Source organism: Acipenser ruthenus, chromosome 54, assembly GCF_902713425.1.
Source record: "Acipenser ruthenus chromosome 54, fAciRut3.2 maternal haplotype, whole genome shotgun sequence".
Classification (NCBI taxonomy): domain Eukaryota; kingdom Metazoa; phylum Chordata; class Actinopteri; order Acipenseriformes; family Acipenseridae; genus Acipenser; species Acipenser ruthenus.
Genome location: NC_081242.1, coordinates 6,479,288 through 6,492,338, shown reverse-complemented (window position 1 = coordinate 6,492,338; position 13,051 = coordinate 6,479,288). Strand labels below are relative to the sequence as shown.

Here is a 13,051-nt window from a genome sequence, read left to right as displayed (position 1 = left end):
GTTTAAATATATGAATGTGTTTGTGATGTCATTTTAGATCCACTATTCCTTTCTGTTTAAACAAATTGTAGGCCATTCATGTTATGTTCATTTTTTTGTGCACATGTATTGGAACGCCCCATTGCTTCTGTTTCAGAACACCCCATTGCTTCTATTTCAGAACACCCCATTGCTTCTGTTTCAGAACACCCCATTGCTTATATTTCAGAACACCCCATTGCTTCTGTTTCAGAACACCCCATTGCTTTTGTTTTAGAACACCCCATTGCTTCTGTTTCAGAACACCCCATTGCTTCTGTTTCAGAACAACCATTGCTTTTGTTTTAGAACACCCCATTGCTTCTGTATTAGAACACCCCATTGCTTCTGTTTCAGAACACCCCATTGCTTCTGTATTAGAACACCCCATTGCTGCTGTTTCAGAACACCCCATTGCTTCTATAGTTTTGATTTGTTATGCGTATGAAATCAAACCACTGGAACTGAAAAGCTTGGGAAATTGTCAACAGGCAAATTCATTTAATTGATGACACGTGCAATTAATTTAAAATAGTCAGAGAAAAGGAACACAGAGCCACACATGGTAAAATTTCACATGTGAATTCCTATTGTTTCTATATCACTGATTACTGACTGGAAACTGAAATTCTCACACCCAGAGGTTTTCATTTATTGTCAAACTTAACAATAAATAAATCAACATCCACCTGTTGAAAGAGTAAATGATTTTACAATAAATCAGCTCACCATATTCCTTAACTTCAAATTCTGTTGTGTATGTTTTATTAAGTTCACCCTGAACTCTTGTGACAATCTTCCATATACCCATGCTAAAGAGAATGAGAAGACATGGAGAAAAAACGTAATATTGGTAAGTATGTCACAAATGCAGTAAAAGGCTTGTCATTCTGAGCACATAAATTGCTTAATTCTATCAAATATTATTGCTGTCTTAAAGAGTAAGTAGCAGGGTTCACAAGAGCTTTGAAACAGACTTTAAAGTTCTAAGTGTAAAAAGTTGTCAGGATGTTGACAATGAAAAGAGAAATGACAGGTACTTTTTTGAAACAGTTGTAGCAACACGTGGGGACGTGAAACGCTGTATTTTTTGGAATCCCGCTACTTAATCTTTAAAGGGCACATAAGGACCTTTTTATTGTATTGTGTTAAATGTTCCCATGTGTTGCTACAACTGTTTACGTAAGGTGTGTGTTGTTTTATTTATTTATTTATTTTTACATTTTGACCACTTTTTTTAAACTTTTAAATTGCATTCCCTGCCTCAAGATGGCTTCCCATGTACCTGCATGGACCTCTCAGAACTACATTTTCCATCATCCTCCTGCTCACATATGTAACTGAGATGGATTTAGCAGTGAGCAGAAGGATGATGGGACATGTAGTTCTGAGAGGTCTAGCGGTACTATTTTGAACAGGAATTGGTACCAACCCTTACGGTATGGGCAGGGACCAAGTACAGATCTGCAATCACAACCATTTTCTACAGGTCTTCATCAGAAGATGTTGGAAATTGAAAGATTCTTATTCTAACTGAGGGGTCTACCATTACTGTAAGTCAGAAAAAAAATGCTCTAAATTGGGAAAGTGCATCGCTGTGAAGTCAGCAGAGTTAAGTGACATGAAGGTAACTTTGTCTGCTAACCACACAGAAATGTAGCTTAATTCATGTAAGTGGAAAAAACCCAGCCTACTATATCTAGGTAATTCACTTCATGTACAAATAAACAATTGCTCCAGTGAGACACCCCTTTGCCTTACTTACTTTGTGATATCTGGCAGAGGGTAGGTCATGGAAAAAGTCCCACCTTTCAAATAAATGAAGTCTTCTTTGAAAAGGATGTCTTCAGGATTCTGAGAACATAAAAAACACAGAACTCAGAGCGCTTAGAGAGGGCTATCTGCTGCCTGTGCCAGACATTTTTAGCATTTATTTAACTGTGATGTACAGTGAAGGCCAAAAGTTTTGATTCACCTAGTATTTACATAGTAGGGGGAGGGGTTAGGGTTAGGTTTAGATTTAGAGAGGGTTATATCATGCCAACAAGATGCTCGGATATATTGTGAAAAGTGTTGAATTTAAATCAAAGGAAGTAATGTTAAAACTTTACAATGCATTAGTAAGACCTCATCTAGAATATTGTGTTCAGTTCTGGTCACCTTGTTACAAAAAGGATATTGCTGCTCTAGAAAGAGTACAAAGAAGAGCAACCAGAATTATCCCGGGTTTAAAAGGCATGTTGTATGCAAACAGGCTAAAAGAATTGAATCTATTCAGTCTTGAACAAAGAAGACTACGCGGCGACCTGATTCAAACACTCAGAATCCTAAAAGGTATAGACAATGTCGACCGAGGGGAATTTTTTGACCTGGAAAAAGAAACAAGGACCAGGGCTCACAAATGGAGATTAGATAAAGTGGCATTCAGAACAGAAAATAGGAGGCACTTTTTTACACAGAGAATTGTGAGGGTCTGGAACCAACTCCCCAGTAATGTTGTTGAAGCCAACACCCTGGGATCCTTCAAGAAGCTGCTTGATGAGATTCTGGGATCAATAAGCTACTAACAACCAAACGAGCAAGATGGGCCGAATGGCCTCCTCTCGTTTGTAAACTTTCTTATGTTCTTATGTTCTTATGCAAATAAAATGTCACAATACATGCATTGTAACTATGCATAATAACATGTGAAAGTAACTACTATGTAAATACACAGTAATTACAGATGCAATGTAAAATGTTACCGAATATTGCATGTGGAAATTCATTAAAAAAAAAAAAATATACAAAAAATAACTACAATTTTGTGGTTGCAGGTTGTGAAGCAATCAGATCAATTTTATTCTGACCGAAGGTTATGTGTTACTTAAAACCTTTTACCTTAATCTGAATAAGAACAGTTCCAGTCACAGGTTTCATGTCGTGGGTCAGTGCAAATATTCTATACTTCACTGAAATATCAAAAGAAAAAAAAAGAATTATAAGTACTTGTAAGAATCAGTAGAGACTAAACAGAGTTTCTCCTTATTCCACTTGGTTACAGGTACATTTTGACCTGGCATTTGCTCTGTTTCCTGATCAGAACTCATGCCAAGAAACACATTTGTTTCTTTATATCATAGTGGAAGCAGTTCACAAAGTTCAGCTTCACACATGCACACAGTTAGGTAATATATATATATATATATATATATATATATATATATACAGTGCCTTGCGAAAGTATTCGGCCCCCTTGAACTTTGCGACCTTTTGCCACATTTCAGGCTTCAAACATAAAGATATGAAACTGTAATTTTTTGTGAAGAATCAACAACAAGTGGGACACAATCATGAAGTGGAACGAAATTTATTGGATATTTAAAACTTTTTTAACAAATAAAAAACTGAAAAATTGGGCGTGCAAAATTATTCAGCCCCCTTAAGTTAATACTTTGTAGCGCTACCTTTTGCTGCGATTACAGCTGTAAGTCGCTCGGGGTATGTCTCTATCAGTTTTGCACATCGAGAGACTGAAATTTTTGCCCATTCCTCCTTGCAAAACAGCTCGAGCTCAGTGAGGTTGGATGGAGAGCATTTGTGAACAGCAGTTTTCAGTTCTTTCCACAGATTCTCGATTGGATTCAGGTCTGGACTTTGACTTGGCCATTCTAACACCTGGATATGTTTATTTGTGAACCATTCCATTGTAGATTTTGCTTTATGTTTTGGATCATTGTCTTGTTGGAAGACAAATCTCCGTCCCAGTCTCAGGTCTTTTGCAGACTCCATCAGGTTTTCTTCCAGAATGGTCCTGTATTTGGCTCCATCCATCTTCCCATCAATTTTAACCATCTTCCCTGTCCCTGCTGAAGAAAAGCAGGCCCAAACCATGATGCTGCCACCACCATGTTTGACAGTGGGGATGGTGTGTTCAGGGTGATGAGCTGTGTTGCTTTTATGCCAAACATAACGTTTTGCATTGTTGCCAAAAAGTTCGATTTTGGTTTCATCTGACCAGAGCACCTTCTTCCACATGTTTGGTGTGTCTCCCAGGTGGCTTGTGGCAAACTGTAAACGACACTTTTTATGGATATCTTTAAGAAATGGCTTTCTTCTTGCCACTCTTCCATAAAGGCCAGATTTGTGCAGTATACGACTGATTGTTGTCCTATGGACAGAGTCTCCCACCTCAGCTGTAGATCTCTGCAGTTCATCCAGAGTGATCATGGGCCTCTTGGCTGCATCTCTGATCAGTCTTCTCCTTGTATGAGCTGAAAGTTTAGAGGGACGGCCAGGTCTTGGTAGATTTGCAGTGGTCTGATACTCCTTCCATTTCAATATTATCGCTTGCACAGTGCTCCTTGGGATGTTTAAAGCTTGGGAAATCTTTTTGTATCCAAATCCGGCTTTAACCTTCTCCACAACAGTATCTCGGACCTGCCTGGTGTGTTCCTTGTTCTTCATGATGCTCTCTGCGCTTTAAACGGACCTCTGAGACTATCACAGTGCAGGTGCATTTATACGGAGACTTGATTACACACAGGTGGATTCTATTTATCATCATTAGTCATTTAGGTCAACATTGGATCATTCAGAGATCCTCACTGAACTTCTGGAGAGAGTTTGCTGCACTGAAAGTAAAGGGGCTGAATAATTTTGCACGCCCAATTTTTCAGTTTTTTATTTGTTAAAAAAGTTTGAAATATCCAATAAATTTCGTTCCACTTCATGATTGTGTCCCACTTGTTGTTGATTCTTCACAAAAAATTACAGTTTCATATCTTTATGTTTGAAGCCTGAAATGTGGCAAAAGGTCGCAAAGTTCAAGGGGGCCGAATACTTTCGCAAGGCACTGTATATATATATATATATATATATATATATATATATATATATATATATATATATATATATATATATATATATATATATATATATATATATATATATATATATATATTAGAGGGCAGCAGTGTGGAGTAGTGGTTAGGGCTCTGGACTCTTGACCGGAGGGTTGTGGGTTCAATCCCCAGTGGGAGACACAGCTGGTGTACCCTTGAGCAAGATACTTTACCTAGATTGCTCCAGTAAAAACCCAACTGTATAAATGGGTAATTGTATGTACAATAATGTGATATCTGTATAATGTAAAATAATGTATAATGTGATATCTTGTAACAATTGTAAGTCGCCCTGGATAAGGGCGTCTGCTAAGAAATAAATTATATATATATATATATATATATATATATATATATATATATATATATATATATATATATATATATATATATATATGACAGGTATTTAACTGATCATTATCTGATAAAACTAGGTGCCACATTTATTGTGTCTAATGTGGGCAGCAGTGTGGAGTAGTGGTAGGGCTCTGGACTCTTGACCGGAGGGTTGTGGGTTCAATCCCAGGTGGGGGACACTGCTGCTATATCCTTGAGCAAGGTACTTTACCTAGATTGCTCCACTAAAAACCCAATTCTATAAATGGGTAAGTGCATATAAAAATAATGTGATATCTTGTAACAATTGTAAGTCACCATGGGTAAGGACATCTGTTAAGAAACAAATAATAATGATAAACGCTATAGATGTGTTGAATATTGGAATTAGTAAATGGAAACGCACTAACATAGCCATTGGTGTTGTGTGCACTCATTGCAGACAATTTGTTTCCTTACACACTGAAGAAAACATGAGTTATAGCAAGGAATCTTTGTAAACCAACCGTATAATGAGAATTTAAAATACTGAATCAGTGTATAATAAAGTGATTAGATTTTATTGTGTTGCATTCCTGTACTTTATTCCTCTATTATTCTTAGTGTTCCGCATTTTCAGTTTTTATCTTTAAAAAAAATCGGGAATTTTTATTAGTTTATTTTACATATATTAAAATAGTGATAAATTCGGTAATAAAATCAGGGGGTTGGGGGTGTGGGGGGATCTCAGTATACACACTTTACATGAGGTATATGATGTGTAGCAGTTCTGGTTTCTGATTAAGTCTAATGTCCCTGGCATGCATGATGAAGCAGAATCTGTGCAAGTCGAGGCCACATGCATTTTCCCAAGTTAGCGGGTACTTTGCGAACGTTTGGGCAATCGCTGTGCTGACAGAAACAGTACTACAGAAGGTATGAACATGACATCAGCACAAAACAAGCCAGGTTTATTCATCTTGAAATCATAAAAAGAAAAGAGATTACGATTGGCAGTGTTTTAGCTGATGGACCGTCGCAAAAAAGTAACCAGCATGCGTTGTTAAATACTCATCGATTGTTCCCCCAAACAACAGCCTGTCCTGTGACCTCTATGACGTATTTTAGACAGTGATTTCACGCTCTATCCAACTTGTAATGTTGTGAGTTGTACTCGTAACTTTTTGAGTCGTAGTCGTATCTTTGTGATTTGTACCCGTAGCTTTTCTTGAGTCGTACTTGTATTTTTGATTTGTACTGGTAATTCTGCGCTTTCTTTTTTATTAAAGCACGTGTAAAAGCAGGATACATAGATTGCTTGCCTCTCAGTTCACTTTCTTGTTTTAGTTTAACGTGTTGCTTATTTTTCAGTATGTTATTTTATTGTCAGTGTGAACATGTACCTCATTGCAGCAGTATTTGCAGCGCTGTGCATCCTCTGTCTCATCTGACCCACTTCTGCTATTTTTGCTTTTTGTATACTTCGAAACATTCATTTTCTTTCGAATATTCATAAACTGATTTACGTTTTCTCTCCATTCCTCATCCACTAAAATATTACATTTTCGTGTAAGTATTTCAATTTAGTTTTTGATCAAGTTAGTAGTTACTATGCCCAGCAATTGCCACAATAATCAGACTTTGATTGAGCAACATAATCAGGTGATAATGTGTTTGTGAAGTGACAGAGAAACACGTTTGAATGTTATTTGATCATCTGACGTCTAAACGTCTGCTGTATCCTAGGATATACACCGTAGATGTACAATGTCAGTGTCAAAATAAAACAGCATTTTAATCTAAATATTGTGCATTTCCTAGAAAATAGTACCAAAAAAGATTGAATAATAGACAACAATCGAGTATAAATTAGTTAAAACCGACGTCCTGTTAAAAAACAAAACAAACAAACAAAAAAAATCCTGTAATTTTCCGGTAAAATTTGGTATAAACCAGAAACGTTGAACACAATTTTTATCCAGACTGAGGGTCCAGGTAGCTGGTGTGCACATTTATTAAAACCACTGAAAACTCATTCAGAGTTACAGACATTATTATTATTATTATTATTATTATTATTATTATTATTATTATTATTATTATTATTATTATTATTAATTAGTCATTTAGCAGACGCTTTTATCCAAAGCGACTTACCCAAGGGGTTAGTTACGCCAAGATTCTACTGCATAGACCTACAGTTACCTGGTGTTCTTGAGAACAGTGGGTTACCTGTTTCAGTGGGGTTGTAGAGGGGTTTGTCAGTCTGCACAAACACGTATCCGGAATCGAAAGCCACAATGACAGGTTTTTCCAAAGTAAAATGTTCTGACGTCACTTGCAAGTAAACATATGAGTTTGAACGACTGTCCTTCTCAATCTTGCCGGCAGGGATCTGTCAGCAGGAATTAACAAAGAGTTATACATGGGCGAGCATTTTAAATTTTACATTACAGATCTCTAATTACTGTGTCTTTACACAGTAGTTAAATAGTAAACAGGTGTGCCTGCACATAATTGCAATGCTATTATGCATAGGTGCAATGTACTTAACGTGCAAATCTTTGTGCACGGTATATGCAATTACACAGTTATTTCACAAAAGGGTTAGGTTGATAGTCAGGGTTAAGGGGGTTAGAGTTAGGGTTAGGGTTGTATCATGCAAAAAAAGTCATGCAAACACCACAGCATCATATATATTTTACACTACAGTCTTTGGCCTTGCCTTTCGCGGTACCCCTGCCCATAAATTAGCTTACAGATAAGTAGAGGTTGACTGTAGGGATGCCATGGGCAGGGGGGCAGGATAGCTGCCCTCCCCCGTTAGGAGAAGGACGGGAAGTGTGGGAAAGCTGGGAGGTAAAGGATTGTCGTAATGGATATAAATCCCTCGCTTGCTTGAACAAAGTCTTAAGTTGTTTTGTAGTTATGTTAGAACTGTAACAGACTGATAAAGCTATACCTGAATTATATAACACAGCTGTTCGGTTCTAGGTTTGTTGAATGAACAAGTGTTTTGCCTCCTTTAAAATGTGGGAGTTAATTAAAAACTGGGGTTAAGGCTTTGAAACTGTGGCCCAATAGGAAGTCTCATGTGATTTTTTTGTTTGACAGTTTCTAAAGATTTTACTGACAAAAATGCTTGCTATATTAAAATGGAAGTACTTAACCCAGACATTGTTTGATATGATCATGTTTACTATTTCCATTTTTAGAAGCCATTTTTTAATACAAATACTAAACCCGTACGATGCTCTGCAGAACACTAAAGATATCTACTGGAAATGTCTGCATTTTTTTTGCATATTTTCCAGCAGATTTGGAGTGTCTCAGGACTCTGGACTCTTGACTGGAAGGTCGTGGGTTCAGTCCCAGGTGGGGGACATTACTGCTGTACCCTTGAGCAATGTACTTTGCCTAGATTGTTCCAGTAAAAACCCAACTGTATAATGGGTCGTTTGTAAAAATAATGTAATGTAATAATAAGACACGTGATTTGTTGATTGTTCACATATCCGGAAAAGCTGATTAAAAGAAAATAGCTTACCTTTACTGATGTAAATAAGGCACCACTTGCTGGATTTAGTTGAACACTGTCTTTATAGAAAACCTTTCTTGTAAAAAATTCTTGCACTTCTATCGTAACTGTTGTGGAGATTTCGAAACAATGAGATTCGACCACAACATTTTCATTGTTTCCAACCCAAAAGACATTCGGAGCGATGAGGACAAACCTGGTAAAAGAAACACAAGACATGCTGATTGCAATTCCTCCCTTATCCTACACTGCCATTACATGTTGATCTAATCAGTAACTGATCAATAAAGCAACTGTAGTTTGTCCATTGCTGTGTATATACGCAGTCCCCCGACCCATGAAAATTCCCATTTCTGAAAGAAATGGGAATATACATATTTTCTTCACTTAAAAATAAATACAGCAAAAGTCTGCCTGATTGGTGCGCTGCCTGTTACACTGCATTTAGGAAGCTGGTATAGTTTGCTTCCGGTAAATGACTGCATGCTCCATAGAGCTGCACAATTTCTTTAAAATGTCTTCAACGAAAGAGACAAAGATTGGAAATATTTCTGCTAAAGATCGCTCTGTCCAGCACAAGAAGGGGACATTTCGTGCGTCTGTTGTTATTTTTACATTAATTCACTGATGGTGAAACTAATTTAAAAGGTTTACATAATAGATTTTTTTTTTTTTAGGTAAGTAATTAGTTAGGAACATTTGTTGTATGATAACTCTAGAAAAAATGATCAATTCCGAATGTCTTTCTACTTTAATAAATATAATTATTAAAGCAGAATTATTCTAAACTGCAACATGGCATATTTCACTGCATGTTGCAGTCTAGAAATAAATATTTCAAGATATATTTATTTCTAGACTGCAACATGCAGTGAAATATGCCATTTTTTACAGACAAAAATACAGTCCTATCAATTTCTTTATCAGTAACCACTAGGGATGCTCAAGGGCTGTGAAATGTTAATTTTCCGCAGCGTTCGAAGATATCTGCTCCGAGCTCCAAAATTGGAATCGGGAAGAGTCTGTTGCAGCTATGGAGAAATGTGCATATTTCCAGATTAGTATTAGAAGAGCCAATCAAATTGCGTGAAAGCACAAAGCGGGCATAGCTAATTTGCATACAAACTCCATATTTAGCTGGCCAGTTAAATATTTAGCTAAATGTTAAAACTTGTTAAGAGATTTAAGATTTAGTTAAATATTTAGCTAAATGTTAAATCTTGTAACTAGATTTATAAATTATACCAGAATGTACATATATATATATATATATATATATATATATATATATATATATATATATATATATATATATATATATATATTTTCACAACATTTATAAATCTGGGGAAAAAATACAAGATTTAAGTTAAATCTGGAAAAAATATTATTATTATTATTATTATTATTATTATTATTATTATTATTATTATTATTATTATTATTATTATTATTCATTTCTTAGCAGACGCCCTTATCCAGGGCAACTTAGAATTGTTACAAGATATCACATTATTTTTACATACAATTACATTATGACTGGCCTTAATGGACAGTTGAATGTTCAGTTAACAACGAATTAAGAGAGCGAGTCAAAGGTTAACTGCATAACTTTGTTGTTTTAATTGGCCGTGATTATTTCGCTGGCGCTACAATGAGGGAAACTACAGTGCTTATATTTACGTTTGCTTGGCTTGGGAAGTTGGCGGATGGCGGACAGAGGGGTGGCGATATAATGGGTAAAAATAGCACTGTTTTTATATTGGTGACATTTCTTCATAGAGGATAGCTGGCGGTATGCAAGGGTGCCGTTATAAAGGGGGGCGGTATAACGCGGAACAACTGTATCTGCAATGACATAGTAGTGTAATAGTGCAGCTTTTCTGCTGATTTGTTGATTGTTATATTTCTATTGTATTTTTTGTCAATGATCCACTTGTTAGATTGTGTAGATGAAGACTGGAGAAGGGGGGTTAGGGTTACAGTTGTAATATCTTTGTTTAATAATAAAAAAAGTAAAAAAAAAATATTAAAATTAAAAATAGAAAAAATACCATTGTTAATCAGGAATGCACAATTCAGGTCTAATAAATACCATTTGAATTATCAGTCAAAGATTTGCACAGAGCTGTCTTCTTGCACTGCTATTACTCTGTTCTGCGCATGATGACACAACACAACAGCCAATAATGTAAATAGGGCTACCAGACGTCCCGGGAAAGCTGAGGATTATCCCAGTTTTCAGACTTAATTTGTCCCGGTCAGAAACAGAAAAATTGTTCTGATATTTTGTATTCACATTATTTTTTTTCTCAACTAAAAACTGTAGCAGCGTGCTCATCAAGTTAACAGCAGAATAATGTAATGAAATGAGGCTTGGTGGTCCAGTGGCTAGAGAAATGAGCTTAACCTCCTTGTGCTCTGTCCTTCGGATGAGACGTAAAACCGAGGTCCTGTTGTAAGTGACTCTGCAGCAGCAGCAGTGATGCATAGTTCACCCCCTTCTCTGTAAGTCGCTTCGGATAAAAGCATCTGCTAAGTGGCTCATTAATTAGTAATGAGGTTGTCTATCCATTTTACTTATTTATAGACAAAAATAACTATATTATGCATGGGATAAGCAAGTGACTGAGAGATTACAGGTGAAAGCATCTGACGCTGAAAGCATGCATTTCACTGTTACCCAGTTTGCAATCCACAATCCCACAAAACAAGAGATAAATACAGATTACTTACAGTGGCTTACACCCTGCAACCCCATTGAAGGACAGGGCTAGTAGAATGAAACGCAAAATCGCTACACCCATAATGCTGCAGTTTCTGTCTGGATCACAGTGTAGGGTCTAATATACTCAACGACTCTGTCAATAACACATTAATCTATAACCAGCCATGGCTGCCTGATTTCAACACTAACATTTTGGGCACGCACTCCCATCCAGTCATTCTGCTCGCCAGTGCAGGCGAACTATGTGGGATGTGTTACGTATTACTTAACTCTTTGAAAGTTTTTGAACAGAGGGTGATTGTCTATTAGGGGAAACCAAGAAGAGTGATTTTTCATACTTATAGAATGCATTTTGTGGTACTAATGTTCTTATTTATATGTTGTGTGTGTGTTATATACAGTGGTTTTGCAGAAGTATTCACCCCCACCAATAATGTCACATTTTGTTGAATTACAAATAATTTATGCACAGTTTTTCAAATGAACTTTTTTTATTCAAAGCTGTAATAGTTAAATTGTTCTGATAAGTTCTGATAAGTTTGTCAGGGATCGTCGATGGACTGCAATCTTCAAGTCTAGCGATAAATTTTCGATTGGATTCAAGTCAGGACTTTGACTGGGCCACTCAAGAACATTAATTCTCTTCTTGTTCAACCACTCCAGTGTGTCTTTGGCTTTGTGCTTCGGGTCATTGTCCTGCTGAAATGTGAATTTCCTCCCCAGTTTCAGAGTCTTGGCCGACTCAGACAGGTTTTCCGCAAGGATTTGCCTGTACTTTGTATCATCCATTCTCCCCTCTATCATGACAAGCTTCCCAGTCCTTGCTGAAGAGAAGCATCCCCATAACATGATGCTGCCACCACCATGCTTGACAGTTGGGATGGTGTTGACTGGGTGATGTGCAGTGTTGGGCTTGCGCCAGATGTAACGCTTGGAATTTAGACAGAAAAGTTCAATTTTTGTCTCGTCTGACCACAAAACCTTTTTCCACATGTCTGCAGTCTCATCTACATGCTTTTTCGCAAACTCCATACATGTTTTAAGATGAGGCTTTTTGAGTAATGGCTTCTTTCTTGCCACCCGTCCATACAGGCCAGCTTTGTGTAGGGACCGGCTTATTGTTGATGTGTCAACACTGACTCCCATCTCAGACACAGAACTTTGTAGATCTCTCAAGGTCATTGTTGGCTTCAGAGTGACATCCCAAACCAGTTTCCTGCTTGCCGCTTAAAAGTCTTTATATACCGGAGGGAAATTATCTACAAGTTAAACCACTTTGAGTACACACAGGCTGAAACCATTGTGACCTTTCAAACAAATCATTTGCACCTGAGATGATTTAGGGCTGCAGTAGCAAAGGGGTTGAATACTTATGCAACTGAGATTAATCAGTTTTTCTCTGTAAATCTTACTTATTTATATTCTATATGCATTTTTTAACTTTATCAATGTGGAGTAGTTTGTGTAGATTTTACATGTAAAGTCTAATTTGAAAGCGTCGTGGAGTACTCTCAGGTGTCAATAAAATGTGAAAACTTTGCAGGGGGGTGAATACTTCTGCAAACCAGT

General features: G+C 36.8%; 1 pseudogene; it reads right to left on the bottom strand.

Annotated features, from left to right (window-relative positions):
* The window catches only part of LOC117420346 (complement C3-like), a 57,235-nt pseudogene extending 45,674 nt beyond the window's left edge, over window positions 1–11,561 (bottom strand).
* Between the last annotated feature and the right edge of the window lie 1,490 nt (window positions 11,562–13,051).